We start from the raw sequence: 17020 nt of genomic DNA, 5'->3' as shown, positions 1-17020 counted from the left end.
GTACAGTCAAGAAAAGTACGAAACGGCTCTGACTACGCTTTTCTGTGTAAATGTGTGCAAGGGCACACGCGTGTACTTCCCCGTGTGTGTGTGTGTGTGTGTGTGTGTGTGTGTGTGTGTGTGTGTGTGTGTGTGTGTGTGTTTGTCTGTGTCTGTTTCAGCCCAGGGAACTAAAGAGCAGAACAAACCAGAAGTTGCCTGACAGCACAAGACCCTACCCAATGTGAACTTTTGAGGACGCGGGGACAGCTGGTGGAGAGGGAAAAAAAAAGAAAAAGAAAAGAAAAAAAAACAGAAATAAAAAGCAGAAAAAAAGCATGCTGTGACTGCAATGCATTACTCGTGATTTTTGGGAAGAACTTGTGCCAGAAAACTCTATTACCTGACACAGAATACGCTATGAATATATTTATTCATTTATGCATGTATCTGTGATTGTATGTACTGTACAACGTGTGTCAGACTGAGAGAGGACATAAGAAAATTAAAGGCTATTGAGGGTACTATTCACTGCACATGTGTGTGAGACACAAGATGCTTACAGAAACACTGAGGAATAAGCAGTGACATAAAACAATGTGCTACAGGCTGTCTATCAGAATGTGAAATTCAGCATCAGAGTGAATACGTTACCTCCTCTGAAAATATAATATGTTGATGCATTTTTTACATATGATACATATTACAGCATACAGCAGTTAGGCTGCAGGCACATTTCAGGGACTCTAACTACCCTTACCATACATGCTCTAAGTGCTCAGTGCCAGGCAGCAATATACAGCATGTACATTACATTTTGCATTAATAGATGCTATCCCAGTCGCCACATTCCTCCGGGCTCTCTTGTTAATGATATTATGAAGCACACAAGACCAGTGACATTTACTTGATATTCAGCTTCCATCTTAGCACACATAAGAATGCTAAAAATACATAGTGAACAGAAATGACTGTCAGTGGTTCCCTGTTGTGGATACAGAAAAAGAAATTGCTTTCTTAATTTTGTAATCCATCATAATCTAGGTCATTTTTCTATTGAAACCGCTAAATGCGATTTGTATAGAAAAGCTATTTCCTTTGCACAGTAAGATTTTGCATTTGGAACACATGAGCATCTTCAGGTTTTCCCCTATACTGGCCCTTAGCTGAAAAACTGTAACCTATTTTTGTGAGTGTTTAAAATGTCCTTGTAAATCATGGAGCTACAATGTGAGTCTTAAAGCAAACTACATTTCTCCGCAGCACATGGACTAAAAGTACTGAATGTACAGTCCTTCTACCAGTTGCTAACAAAAAACTAAATTTCGTCCCTCATGCCGTTCCCTTGTACATCCAGAGAAAAATTGCTGAAAATTCTTGCCTGTTGTGAGCACATCTGGGCTGTGCACATAAGGTAAAGATCGTTTACGCAGTAGCCAGTGGACATACAAAAAAAAAGACAAAAAAAGAAAAAGCACAATAATAGGTTTGATGTGTCCGTCCCTCTGTACAAAGCTATCAAACAGAGCAATGTGTTTCTGCTGTAGGCCTGGCCGCTGGGTCCGGGGGACAGATATAGAAAGATACAGATCTATAACCTGCAGTATCAGGGCCTAATTGATGCAGGTCTAGCATGCAGGGGAGATCGACATGACAGGCGTCAGCCACATGTGACAAGCATTATCGGTTTGTCTGGGTCTTGTGGCTAGGAGGAGATACAGAGAAAGCCATGTCAACACACGTGCATCATGCACAGCTCATTTATATTGTTTTTGTCATTTCTTTGTTTAACAGTGTATGAAATTGTGGTGGAGGTTTTTTCTTTTTGTTTTTTTTCCCCCTGTTTGTGGGAGCTGGAGGAGGGCGGGGCTTGTCAAAATGACAGTACAGACTGTGGTACCGAATCGTGCTTGAATGGCAAAGCTCCAGCAGTGTGAATTTGAACTGTCTGCTTGGAATACCACCACAGATCAGCGATGAAATGTGTTAAAATTTGCGAGAAACATCTGAAACACAGATGTCTAGCGGATGTTTCCTATAACACTTCCTCCTCCTCTGACACAGTAAGCTGTCTCTCTTCTATTCATATGCTAATGCTCAATCAGGCTGCCCAATCCACAAGCATTTCCAACCGCATTTTTTTTTTTTTTTTTCAAGCAATCAATTTACCTTGGAGAGAGATAAAAGCTTAAAGAGTCACATAAGAGGCGAGCTGGAGCAAATGGTGATATGAACTGAAAAAAAAGAGAAAAAACTACCAAGACAGGAAAGAGGCAGTTGGGGAATAGCTGGATAATGTAGGTATAAACACACAAGTCTGTGCCTAGGAAGGCTCGACTGAAGCTCATTCTCATCTAAGCTGAGTTTCCCCCCACTGCAGGAGGGACTTCCAACACCTTCAGCTGCAATATAAATGTTAATAGAGTTCAGGGAAAGAAAACGAGGCGTAAACAAACAAATGTGGTATTCCATGCTTTGGGGCAGCAGGAGGGCCCTGCCACTGAGCAGTATGTCTGCGCGTGTTCATATGTGTGTGTGTGCGCATGTGTGTGTGTGTGTGTGTGTGTTTGCGTACGCATGTGCTACGGGAGTGAAAAGAGAAGAGGGAATTAAGATGGGGCTTCTCACATACTCAGTATGAGCTACGCTGTAGTGGACCTCCAGCAGTGGAGCCCCCCCCCCACCCCTCCTAAAAACTCCAGTGAGACTCTGCCATAAGACAGCCAGATAATTTTCTACATCACACCCACCCCCCCGTAAAAAAAACAGCTCTGAGGGTGAGAGCTGCTCCAAATGGAAATCCATTGTCACTACGGCCACCAGGAACTACACACACTGAGCATTCAAAACCAAAACAAAAGTAGGTCTCGTTCTAAATTGAGTGCGTTCTAAAATATCAAAGTATATCAAAGATACAGTATTTGTCTGTTTCATACACGGCTCTTCGCTGTACTGCTAACTTTTTAAGGTTCACCAGTCATTGTACAGTACGCACAAGCAGTGAAAGAGAGAGACAGAGATGAAGGGTAGGTGGGTGGTAAACACTCACATCCTCATTCTAAGCACACAGGCAGCCACAACTCTCCGTCCTGACTTGTTCAAAGGGTTGGCAACCTTCAGACCAATTAGACATCACAGGGCAGCCTGCACAGCACCCAGCTTTCATATAAACGGCTCTCCATGAATTTTTAATCAGTTATAATTTAAGGATTTAAATAAAGATCAAATTCTTCCGGCTGCACTGCGAAAGAGGTGTCTGAGCCTGTGTATGTGTGCGGGTGTGTGTGTCTGCATTTTTATGCAATCAAATGGAAGTGAGTTTGCATGAATGTGTTCATCCAATCCACTCTCTGTCTTTCTCCCAACCTTAATGTTTCCTCTTCTCGCTCTCCCCGCTCCCTCTCCCCCAATCCCACCTGCTAGTGTTATGAGCAGAGGCCCGGCAGGTTGTCTAACCCGCAGCAGAAAATTTCCTGACTGACTGGTTGACTGGTTGGCTGGCTGAGTGGCAGCATGTGAAGAGCAAGAGACAGATCTGCAGGGAATCACTGACAGATGTAATTAATGAGGTCATACTTGGAGTTGGCAGTCCCCTTCATATCCAATTCCTGACGATCACAACTGAACACACCTGCAGCTCTAACAGCAAGGAAAAAAAAAAAAAAAGATGATAGCCCTTTCACCAGACAAAGAGAGGGACAGATGTAAGGGGTAGATGTTAGATTTTATACGGCACAAACCCCAAAACATTATCTAAACTGTAGTGTCAGAGTTAAATGTATTAGAGGCTGGACTTAAGTTGGTTACATGTTTTTCTTTTGCAGATATTTCTGTATAAAAATATCTGAAAGGACAAATAAATGTTGCTTTTCCACATTTTTGACATTAAAATTCTCAAAAAAACAAGTCAGCTATTGCAAATAAGCAAATTGTTTTGTCCTCATAATTTAAAATCATAAAGGCCGGTCCTTTGCATCCCATTTTTCTTAATTTTCACTTATATATTTTTTTAAATTCCTACATTTAGTTTTGGAAAAATGTCCACATCAACATAGATAGCTTTGTGTGTGAGATGAAATATCAATGAAATAATAAAATAACAGACTGGTCAAATGGCGGTACTGTCCTTTACCATGGCCTGATGGCAGTACAAATACACAACATTAGTTGGAAAGTTAGTCTTCCTGAATGTCAGTGGTATCCATCTGTTCCCACCTACACCACATCATACCTATCTCCTGATCTGGTTTCTAACTTCATGGTGGAGAGTATTTATTATCTGTAAACAAGCAGGAAAACAGGCCTTGTCACGTTTCACCGGGGCTCCCTCACTCATCACTAATATGTGAAAATATGTATTCAGGTCAAAGATTTCAGGCCTTCCCTCGAGACCCTGTCAGTCTTCAGTCTTCCTTAGTGCAAACACGGAAACAAACACATGTTCTAAAGGGCACGCGTTGCCCAGCAAATACTGTATACTCAAAGGAGAACACAGAAATACGTGCACATACAGACCATGACACACAGGTCTGGTCATAGTGAGCATGAGCATACAGTGCACATTTACATGCACACTTACATTTCCCCTTTCTAGATGTAAAGGCTGGACGGACAATGCAGCTTTAATAGAACACTTACTAACCCTGAAAACAAAGGAGAGCCTTGGCAATGCTCTCGTTATCAATCATCTCCTCCGTCTTGCATAAATAACTGCTAATAAATAGCATCATCTTGTCAGAGAGCTTTCAGCAACATGCCCCCTCACCCCCGCCCCACCTTCCTGCAGCACCATCCTATTTTATTTCTTTACTCTGCACTTTTATCCTTGGTAGTTTTACATTTTTGCCTCGCTTAGCATTATGGGATACAACATATTTTTGAAACCAGGGTTCCAGGGGCTCTTGCACTCTACCACGGCAAAGCTGTGGTGAATTTAAAACCATTCTGACTGACCGTGTCTGCCCTATAGTGAGGCATTACAGACCTGATTAGAGTGGTCTATTTTAGGATGGCAACACCCTCATCTACAAGGCACGGTCAATCAGTGGATGGTTGGAAGAGCATGAAAACAATGTAAACCCTATTCAATGACATGTCTCTGTTAACATGTCTCAGTTCAAATGAAAGCTTACCACAGATTTTAGGCTCGTATTGTATACATCAACAATTATGTTTTCATTTCATATTTATTTTGCATGATTATCTTCTTTATGACCTAATTTAGGTTTTAATTTCATTTGCATAAATGCACTTGTTTGTATTTACAACAGTTCTCACTGTTCTTACTGCCTAAGAATCAAAGGTAAACCTGATGATTAAGCAGTCAGAGCAGGACAGCTCACATGCAATTTGACTGTGTTCAATTATTTCCGAAAGGTGTCTGACGTGACTTTTCATGACAAGGGGATGGAAAGTAAAGTCAGCAACAAAATCACAGCACTGACCCTTAAATTAACTACCTTAACCTTGTTGCATTTGCTGCTCTTCATTTCTGTCTGAAATTATCCCTCTGCTTCAATAAATGTGCCAATTGTGTGTGTGTGCATTTCTAAGTGTTAATGTATCAAATGGCCTCAGGTGTTGTAGCTTGTTTTGGCCCTTTTGGTGTGCAGCAGAGTGCAGCATTACAAACAAACTGGAAGCACTACATAAAGCTCTTTAGTGAAGTAATTAAGAAATAGCATTTGAACACAATTACTAATAGTTGCTAAAGGTACTGGAATTATCCTCCAAAGGCACTAAGAACGAGTGCACGCTAGGCTGACCCAGTTCAAAATCCCTTATTTTGTCTTCTCTGCTTATATTACCTGCTTTTTGATGAGGACATGCTCACCAGGACAGCAACACATTCCAGGTGTTATCATTGTTTTAACAAAGCTTTGGCCTGGCATTCATGTCTCCTGCTTTTTTAGTTTCCTTTTTTCACACTCCACCTCAAAGAGCAGGGACATGTTTTATCTGACCATCTCACACCGAGCCAGGAGAGCCTATCTCTTTTATCTGACCACCTCTATCTGCCTCTCTTTTTCTCTGTCATTTTTAAAACTAAACACACAACCAAACACGCAAACACACAACCCCGCCGGGTGGGGGTGGGGGATTTCTTATCGTGAAAATAACTCAAAAAGTCAAAGGTTAACGTGCCCTTAAAGGAAAGGGTTGCCTTGGGATGTCATGGTAACAGTCTTTAGAGAGAAACAAAACCCCACAATCAATCAGCACTTAGGGTAGACGGGAGCGAATGACATAAGAAAGGACTATACAAAGAGTTTAAATACTGACATGTAGCTGAAAATGTGGAGACAACACCAGCTTCACCTGCACAAGCACTCAGCTCCCCCCGCTCCAGGCTTTCCCCTTTCTTCTTCTACCCTTATATAGAGCTATTTCTTTCACTGTGAAAGACACTGGTTAAGCCCTCTTGACTATACCCGAGTTATTTATAGACAGAGCGGTTCCACAACAGATAACCGTTGTCCAAAGTAGGAAGAAGTAGGATGATAACTGGTCATTTAAAACCAAAGTGGAAGTAGAACTTAGACTACAACAAAACAGACTGACTTAGTGCCTTGGTGCCCCCTTGTTCACAAGACCCCTTAATGTTGCAAAGTAGACAAAGAGACTATATTAAGCGCTCGACAGTGGGGTTTCCAAAGTACGATGAGTCCCATAGGGTCTGCTGGAGTTAAAGGCTGTTAAGGATTCTGTCCATTGGTCTGTGATGAATGATGTGGTACCCAGCGTACTTTAGCAATGATAGCTTATAGCTCCATTAGCCTGTAACTACCGAGAAAGGGTCAAAGAAAACGGTGAACTCCCTGGCTACATACAGAGCTTGGGCTGGCTGCAATGGCCAGAAAGATTCATTAATCTAAGATGATAAGTCTTGGTAGGTATAATTAGGCCTCCTGACACCAAGAGCCTCGCTAGAGTTGTGATTAAGCCCTTTATGGCAAAAAAGAATCTTCCCTGATGTGCTAGCAGTGGTTAGCTTTGAAACAAATAGAGCAATGAAGCTGTGATAACATTGTTTACAAGCATGTGTCTGTATTTTCCTTAGGTGCTGCACTGGGTCTGTGGGAGTTAATCATTCTTAGGTGGCGGGTGGCTTTAAGACACAAATGCAGCTCTTGCTGGCACCAGAGCTACCAGCATCACCCACACTTTCTATATATAACTCTTTTTCCATGGCTAGGCCATTTGTGGAGCAGAGTTCACAAGGGCGCTTGCCTGAGGAGATTTCTACTCTAATATTGTTCACTAGACTTAAGGAAACATTACAGTCACCACCCTCTTTCTTAAAAATAATATTATCATCAACACTTTATACACTTTGGTGTCCACATGACCCAGAAACAAATAGTAAGCTTACCAATGGCTGTTATGGCTAATCTAAAGCATCATGTTGTGGATTATCAACAAAAGTCTGAGGGTAAAGAAAATCTACAAAGAAACTACACACAGCAAATAAATGATCTTACTCAGTTAAACGTAAATAAAGTAATATTTGACCACCAGGAGGCAAAAAGACTCCAAAACAAAACGACACCAACACAGGCCTGATATACAACACACATCCAAGTTCATGAGGCTGAAGAGCAAACAATTGCCCACTTAAACATCTAGCTGTAACACAGCAACATGACCGTCTCACTGAAATCCCTTTTTTTTCCCCCAGCCATTCTAGGCTGTCTGTAAGTAGGACAGTGCAATGTTTTTGAGCTGAAATAGAACAATTACTTGGTAAAGACCAGACTAAAGGTAGTTTATATAGTATATGTGTGCATGTTTAGTATATGAAAGGGATGGGATTCCATTATTGCTCTGCTGGACAAGCAGGAGGGAAATTGCTTATAATTATACTGTAACTCCTACTGCTTGGTCCACAGCGTTATGCTGTTGAGGTCATAAGTTTAGCAAAAGTATTGAACGAACAGCTTTCTGGGCTGAACTCAAATTCACGTTCAGTGACTGGGCCACTCTGTATTTGCATGTTATTGATGGACACAAAGCTTTGATCACGGTTCCATAAAATAAAATAAAATACATTCATCAGGGTCCATCCTCTTTGGTAGGACTGACTGATTAAACTGAAAGCATCAGTAAATACAGAACCTTGCTGATGACACTTACGTGAGAGCGGCTCTTACAGCCCTCTTAATAACCACTGCCAGCCGTGCCCTGGGTAGCACAACAAGCCACAGCCGAGTGCACCAATTGGGGACCCATTCCTTAAAGAACAATTAGCACGGCTGTTTAAAAAAATCATCCAGCCCACACACTCAATTAACACAACCCACTTTTGCACTTTCCCCCTCTATTGTGTCCCAGAATAACCCAGTTGAATTGGCATGATTAAGCTGTGGTGGTGATGACTGCATCATGGTAGGCCCTTGTGCTATTCCCACAGCACCCACTCTGTTTGTCTGAAGCTTTAAAGAATACTTAACAGCTTTGGGGAATCACCCATCAAACGTGTGTCTTTCGGACTTCTAAACAAGATGTAATTACTGTCCACTTTTTTGTTCCTGGACAAGGCCATTTAAATGCATCTGTTTCACAAATAAAGTTGAACAGAACAGAAAGACTGAAGCTGGGAGATGTGAGAGCGACTCTCGTACAAATATGTATTTGAAACAGAGGAAGAAAGAACAGCCTGGTTTGGCGGCTGCTTCCTGCCCTTGATCCCTGATGACTGAAAAGCTTTGAGACAATATTTATGGCTGTCAAAAAAAAAAAAAAAAAGAATCATCTAAAAGTTCTGTGCTGACTAAGAAAATGTTGGCTGTCCTATATTTCATTTAACACTGTGTCAGAATCAAGTCTACAGTTAATCGACAACAAAAAAATGCCTCCCCAGTACTCTGTAAATTGCAAACACGATGTCCTAAAAATAACTCTTATCTTGCAGCTGTTATTATCATTGGGAACACTTCAGAAAACAGCAGCCCAAGTTGTGTGTAAATAAACAGTGAAAAGTAGAGGAAGAGGAAAAAGATAACACAGCAAAAATTCTATCAAGAGGCAGGGTGGGATGACTCATGAAAATAAGTGACTTTGAGTTTATGTGGGGAAGGACAATAAGGAGCTTTGAAGCTCTGAGATTACAGAGAGGTAGCTGATGAAGCAAACCAGGGAGGCTGGGTGTTACGGCAGCAATGTAGCATACACTGTGCACTGACTCTGGTACTCACTCTTCTGGAAATACATGTAGGGTACAGATTCATCAACCCCCTGGAGGGATGCAGCCATTACATTAACACAGCTCACCTAGTGAGCAGAGGGACGGGCCAGTGTCTTTGCTGCAGTGCAAGTTCATCCATTTCCCAAGCCAGTTCCCTCCATTCATTGGTCATTTGTCATCATGAAATGACTGAATATGCTCCTCCGTTGGATTATATCATCAGACAAAATGAAGTCATTCTAATTGTTTTAACTTTTTAAGAAGTGTGGGATGTAATTAAGCATACTTCAAAGGACATACTCTTGAATCTCAAACTGCTCATTAACCGTTTACTTATATGGATGCTCAAAAGGACACTGAGAACAACTGAGATCACTGTATGATCTGATTATCAGCTGATGGTTTGTTATAGATGTATCTCAATACGTCAAGCTTCTAATCTGCAGGGGGAATTATTTTAGACCACTATAAGTAAGAAATTTCCCACTGGACTGTGTTTTTCAAGTCTATTGACAACTCAAAGCACTTTTAAGTCTCATTCACCCACTCACACGAACTGATGGCACAGCAGTGGGAACAGTTCAGTTCAGGTTCAGTGTCTAGCTTAGCGACACGTCGACATAAATCGATCAATCGGACCAGAAACAAACCACAGACCTTCCAGTTAAAAAAATAAAATAATAGTTCAAACCAATGTGACCATGGCCAAAGACGGCTGCCTGGAAACCCTGGTTCTGATGATCATCTAAGAGAAGCCTTTAGATGTATCACCCTGCTGCCCCAGTTGGATAAAGAATGAATGGCTTAAGCACAATACACAACAGTGAGCGGATGCCTGGTATAAAGTCCATAGAGCCTTGTTATCAAAGTCTGCCCGTGATCATAGAACTAGTGTTACAACCTGTCCCTCAGTCCATTTGATGCTTTTTAAAGTTCTGCTCAATTGGTCATTTTTCACTGCTGGTATGTAGCAAGTGGCATTTCAACCTGTGTCTGCAGTGCATACCAGAATAATTACTATAGAGTGTACTTAAGAAACCCAAATTACGTAAACTTCTTTTCAATGTCAAGAAATGTGCAATCAAAGAGATCACACTTTCTGTAACACAACCTACAAACCACTCATTAGAGCCCTTCAAGCCCTTTTCTTGCGACGCAACAGGAATTTGTAAGCTCACTACAGTTTTACCTTTCAAAATTATCCTGCAGGCAGATTATATGTTTGCAGTACAAGAAGTCGGCATCAATTTTATTTATATCCCACCAACCATCAAAGACGAAAACAATGTCTATACATGATTGAAAATGATTGCTTTTTTTTTTTTTTATTCCAATCAGCAGTCAAGTGTTACAATTTAGATGGTTGTTTGAACTATGTTTAACATCTGAAAATGAAACTGAGATTCTGACTTTGTGTGTGTGTGTCACACCATGAATAAGCTTGTTTTAAGGCTCAGATCAAGGCCAGTTTCTACTTCTGTGTGGAATCGACAGCATAGGTATGGTGCAGCCGTGTACCCTGAACTGTAGCCTGACATGCATCTACCCAGAAATGTAACTACACATTGTGGCAACACAGGCCGTAACAACTTGATTGGTACATTAATATACATATGTTGCTGCTTTCTCTTGGTACAGTATTGACCTGGTTCAGACCTTAGAGACATTTTATATTGTATTCCTGAGGGTATTTCAATATTAAAATGAGTAACCCCATTGGCTCGTGACTGTATGAAACAGAAATGGCTGTATCTCAGTAAGTAGAAAGCCTACAAGTCAACAATCAGCTGTGATATTGGGCAAGAAACCCAACAGCCAACTAGTGTTTTGGTAGTGTAATCGCAGAGCGATGCAGACACTTGAGCACACAAGTATAAATCCTCACAACAGTGTAGGCAACTTGCGTAGGCTACGGTGTAGGCTCTGTGTTGGGAGTATAAACTGGCCTTAACATTTACACACAGGTCCACACACACAATCACGTCTGAACACACGCTTTGAAAAAAAGGATCCGAGAGTGAGAATTCAAGTGGATTCTCAAATTTAACTGTACCATGAGCCCCGGTGTGAGAACTGTACCAGTCAGGGTGAGCACTGAGTGCTCATGAGAAGGGCAGAAAGGGAACTCTAGACCATGGGTTCAAATAACAAACTCACACCGCAGGTGGCGTTCAGCTGCAGTGCACCCCTAGGCTTTCTACAGCATGCATGAGGGCATCTGTCATGTAAATGAATCAACTAATGAAATGGAAACAGACTCCAGTACAGAAAAGACCAGATTGAGATGGCAGGTTGAGACCTGCTCTGCGAAAACGATGAGTTTAAACATTGGACGTGGGTGGAAATATCAAACAACATAGCTTCACAAAGATGTACAATTTTCAAGTGTTAGGTCACAAAATTATTATTGCTTACCTGATGTTGTCTGTGTCAATAAAAAAAAAAAAAAAGTCCTGAGCAGTGAAGCAAGAAACTGAGCTATAAAGCCTGTTGTCTTTGTGGTATTTCTGGGTATCATATCAACATCTGACATCACTTGGATCCTGAGATTTTACTTCATTGAACAGGAAAACAGAGGTATCTTGGGAGCCCAACAAATCAAACTTGATAAATATGGTCCTCTGATAATTCTTCTGATGGCTTCTAAGTGAGAGGAGAGGCTGTGTCAGAGTAATTAGTTCACCACTACTGGCACTAAAAGGACGTGGTTATTTTGAAACTTTGAAAATGGAATCTCACAGACGAAGGATTACTCTGATATAGACAAAGAAATCCGGGCAAACCGTTAACATTTATCATGGCTAATAAGAAGAGAGGGAACTACAACTTCTAAGCAAGTGCAAGGCAATTTTATTATCCCTTCAGGGAAATTCTGCCCACCATGTGTGATAAAAACAGAACACTGCAGATAATATAATAAAAAAGCAATTTACATTCACCCTCACTCGTACTCAAATGTCACCCAAACACTCATCACTGCATGCCCTGAGCACATATTTTGACATGCATGCAGACAGATATGCACATACTCTTTGGTGTTTGATCTGTAGCGGTTTGAAATGTATACAAATTTTCAGAAAGTCTTAACATGTACCACTTGATAATATTAAATGTCAACACACAAAAGAACCTGAAGGAACATGAAACAGTGGGGTTAAAACACAATTAAACTAAAACCTTGCTCCAGAAAGAGCAGGTGATAATCTATACTTCCTGTAACTATACTCACTACAGTGGCAATTTTTGCCAGATTTAAATGGTGAGATTCAGATTAAAAATCAGTAAAATTGCTTTTTAAATACTGTTGGGCCATTCATTTACTTCCTCATTCTACTTCCAAACTGTAGTGTTAAACGTGGTTGGGACAAAACGAATATGGTGATATATTACAAAATTATAATATTTCCTCTCTTACTTGGTGGACTTGCGCCAAGTATCAATATTTTGATCAGTCTAAGAGCGCTGTAAATGGGTCCTCTTCCACAGCACTCGTTTCAGAGTCTCACTATGGGATACCACACCTCGAGTATATGTCTGCTGCTAAAGGCGACAACGAGGCTCCTACTGTTGACATAGATGACATTTAGCAAACGTGTGGCAGAGAGGCTACGAATTCTGTCGCCGCTGCTACGAAAAGAAGCAATTACCTTAAGCTAAGCGGGCAGCTAGGCAATATCTCCCAGTTTTTCCTGAGCTCCTGGAAGATGTGACATTCTCCTGGAAAGAAAATCCATATTCCAGCAAAACCCCTGTTCATGGGGCATCTTCCTTGGATTTTGAAGGTATGGACAAGCACGACATGGCCTATGGCCTATAACCTATGGAGCAGCTGGTGGCAGCCCACATTCACCCCGGTTTGTCGACTACATTGTCTAGACCACCCACCAACCCGTCAAAAGTCAACTACCTTCAGGCCAGTTGTTTGAGATAAACTTGTCTGGAAAGACAGTACTCTCCATTTCCCATAGTGAGACATCAAAACAAGTGCTATGAAAGTTTAAGTTACTTCGGTAACCCCAGTTCTCTGAGAGGCATGAGTGAGATGTCTCACCAGACTGCCCTTCTTGCTGTCGGGGTGAAGAGAGAAGAGGTGTGCTTATTTTCAATGACAAGTGATACCACATCGGTCCTATATAAAGATGTGGGCCCCTGACACGGATGTCATGACTACCAGCCACTCAGGGCTGCCATAATGTGTATGATATAAGGGCTTCTGTGACTTTGTGAGGGGGCATATCCCATAGTGAGACATTTCACTCATGCTACTCAGAAAACCAGGCTTTTGGAAGAAAGCTGAAGTTTTCTCTCATTGAGCCTGCTTCTATTTTGGCCTACAGCATCACCACTTCGTGATTCCTTCTTGTGGTGCTCATCAGATTGATGGTGAAAAGGAGAGATGAAGATTCCAGCTGAAGGCTGAACGAAAAATGGCAAACTGTGTTGAAAAAAAAAAAAAAAAAACGGACAGGTAATAACACAACATTATACTGAATTAACCAAAAATATTTATTTCCACATCTCTGAGGCTCAGTATCGAACAAAATTTGCCTTTGACTTAGCTTTTTTTTTTTTAAAAACACTTCGATTCTAACAGTGCTAAACCTGAAAACAAAACATTAAGCCAGGATTTTAGGCCTTGTTCTGCCATACTGATTAAATTTCAAGATCAGGCTTAGGATTTGCTGGCTCAGCAGATGTGAGGGTCAGTGCCAAAAGTTGGCATTTCTTATCATGAAGTATTTTGTCACACAATTAAGTTGCAGATCAGTCAAGGCTATAGCTCATCTCTAGTGTGTATACAATGGAGAAAAAAGGAAATCTGTTAAGGTCTGTCGTGTGATGTGAAAGGCTTTTCATTTTCAAAGTCTATTAAATCTAATAAACCAATAAATAAATAATAAATAAATAAAATAGCAATTTCCTGGAGAAACAGCTGTGGATATATATTAAAAGAAAAGTGATACGATCTTGACAGGCAAATTTCCTCTCCAATAAGTCAACCACATTCAAAGTGAGGCATCTCCATGCAAAAACAAGTTGCAAAATTATTAAAGATTTGAAATCCTAAGTCACACGTTTCCTTGAAAAGGCTGGCTCAACACTTCATCTTGACAGTTTTGTCTACCCAGTGTGAAATGACTCTCAATTTGCGGTTCACATGTGTATAAAAGTTCAATAAGGGGAGAAAACTGATCATGCAAGTCTGCCTTAAAACTGTTGTCAAACACATTTGGTCTCAACCTCAAATACATTTCTCCTTCTTAACCACGGGTACTGAGACTGTTTGATGTAGGTTAGAAGTGGGCTTTATTGGTATTGACTATCAACACCATAAAAAAAGGAGCAAACAGTAGCCTCATTACCTCAGAAGTCAGACATTACACAGTTGGGATCATCTAGATTTTAGAAGTTCACCTCCATGTGATTACAACAATAAACATTTGCTTATATTTTCCAGCAATCAAATTCCGTGTGGTGTATGCACTGACTATATGTATATTATGCACAGAGCTCTAGGTCGCCCTACACGCTGTGTGCTCATGTAACTTAGCAGAAACACTGCAAGTGAGCTAATAATTTTGCTCCTGTTTATATTCAAACAATGTGAAGAGCTGCAGCCACACAGACTGGCTCAGTAAACAAAGACAACAGCACATTTTCTCATTACCAGGATGCGTGAGGGAGGCCAAGGCATAGAAATTAGTGAGCAAAACTGCAAGAAAAGCCAACCAACCAGGTCATCTGCAGTGCTTGGCACCCACTGAGTTTAATTTCAATATTACCGTACAAACAACAAGAGAGGAGTGGATTATACGATAAACACGCTCTTCATCCTCCCCACTAGTCACAGATAGTGGTGTATGTGTTAGTGACAGGCCAGCTTACCTTTGAAAATAATTCTTTACTCTATTCTAGATAAAGCATTATTACTGGCAGAGAAATAAATCCATAGCCTATTGTTCGCCCATTGTTAGAGGCAGGACTATACGGCATGAGGGGCAAGGCCTCAGGAAAGAAAAACGGCAATCCCCATAGTCACACCTGCTTATCCTCACACCCCCCCCCAGGGGAACCCACAAACCTTTCCCTACATTTTGTCAATACACCATTCAAAACCACAGTTTCGATACCTGTTTTTTTCCGTGTGGTTGTGCGCTCTATACACAGTTTCTTTTCTCTAGGTGTACTGTGTTAATTGGAATAACCTCCAAGAGTGCACAATCTATCATTGTACCTTCAAACAGTTTACACTTAGAAACACTCAACCCAACACACCAGAGTTGGTTTTCATGTTTAACCTGTAGAACCCGCAGTATATTACAGACATTAGTCCGCTCACGTCGGGCCCTCTGATCAACCAGTCTTAGGAAACCAATCTACCATTTCACAGTAGCACCGTGTGTTTTCACTCAAAACTGTGGCTAACATCCTGCCAGCATAGCAGTGTTGTATATACAGTAAGACTATACCTGCCTGAGGATAACCGCTGAGCACTGCAGAAGGAGTACAGGGATAACGTGAATTCCTTTAAGATCTTCAGAGCAATTGAGAGGACTCCACTTTTTACCCCTCGCTGTTTCAATGTTGGCCTATACATACAGCTGCAAATAAACCTCATCGGCTGAGCTTCCTCCACGGTGGGTAGATTTTTTTTTTTTTTTTTTTTTTAACTGAGTCAAAAGGTAATACGGCAATATTCACACAATAATTGCTTTAACTATTGAGCAATACGGAGCAGCAGCCTCTGGTAGTGGCTGGTTTCATTTTTCAACCCAACTCACATGTTTAATCTTATGAATATCAAAGGAATAAATCTTGCTTCAGTGAATTTACTTGGTATCAGGAAATAACTAAGAATTTACAGTGGCAACAGTCTGCGTGTTGAGAGACGAGTGAAACCCTAAAAGTTAAAAGTAGCAAATGACGAAACCTTGTTCTGCAGTGATGCACTTGTTATGAACAACGTGAACAATTTTCATTATCTCGGTTTCGATTTCGTCGACGTGTCATTAGCAGTTTTCCTTTGAAAGCATCAAAATGTTTGAGAGCAGCCAGTTAAAAGTCATATCAGATCTTGTTAGATAAGCCAAGCTGACATTTATCCCCATCACACATCACACTATAAACTACAGCTGAGCGAAAGTGCGGTGTGCACAGCACAGTGCTATTACACAGGCAGACACCCACCGCATCATTTATCCTGCCCATAAATCAGACCTCTGCTCTACTGCACTACCTGCTCCTCTTGTCCCAGCAGATCTCACTGACGTATCATTATACCTCATATACATTCACTAAAATAACCTCTACTGAGCCTAAGAGCCTAGGATGTGTGAAAAGGAGAACCTGTACCTTCTCTCCATCTGTCTGCTTGGATGATGCTTTGCATTAGAGCGTCAATTAGGGCTGTGATCTAAGCTTGTTGTTTTACTGCCAACTATTTTGTCTCTGTCTTATGGTTGGGATGAGTAATGTTTGGGGTTGTATAATGCACCATCTCTTCATAGCAAGTCTAATCTTGGGTCTGTGATCTATCACTGCAGGTGAGAGTGTCTGCAAAATGAACACATTCTGTAATAATAAGGATAATTGAAAGGCTGAGCTGACGCCGGGTCCGGCATCGAGCTCCAGATTGTCTTTGCTTGTGTGGCAGTCATGTCTGAATTTTGAATTACATGCTCCCACAAGCCACTTATGTCCCCACGCCTTACATATATATTTAAAGTTGGACACCATCCTCTCTGATCCCAACCTGACGGCAATGAGTAGATTTCACCTGAAAACACTTTGACGGCAAGGCCCCACAACAAGTGACCCCGTGCTTTACAGGAATCTAGCATTTAATGAACAGATGAT

At 41.2% G+C, this 17020-nt stretch overlaps 1 protein-coding gene across 12 annotated transcripts in view; it reads right to left on the bottom strand.

Annotated features, from left to right (window-relative positions):
- The window catches only part of LOC121190322 (RNA-binding protein Musashi homolog 2), a 227580-nt gene that overhangs the window by 174749 nt on the left and 35811 nt on the right, over window positions 1–17020 (bottom strand). The gene's annotated exons all lie outside the window — the stretch shown is intronic.

Source organism: Toxotes jaculatrix, chromosome 12, assembly GCF_017976425.1.
Source record: "Toxotes jaculatrix isolate fToxJac2 chromosome 12, fToxJac2.pri, whole genome shotgun sequence".
Classification (NCBI taxonomy): Eukaryota; Metazoa; Chordata; class Actinopteri; family Toxotidae; genus Toxotes; species Toxotes jaculatrix.
This window is presented reverse-complemented; position numbering and strand designations above follow the sequence as displayed.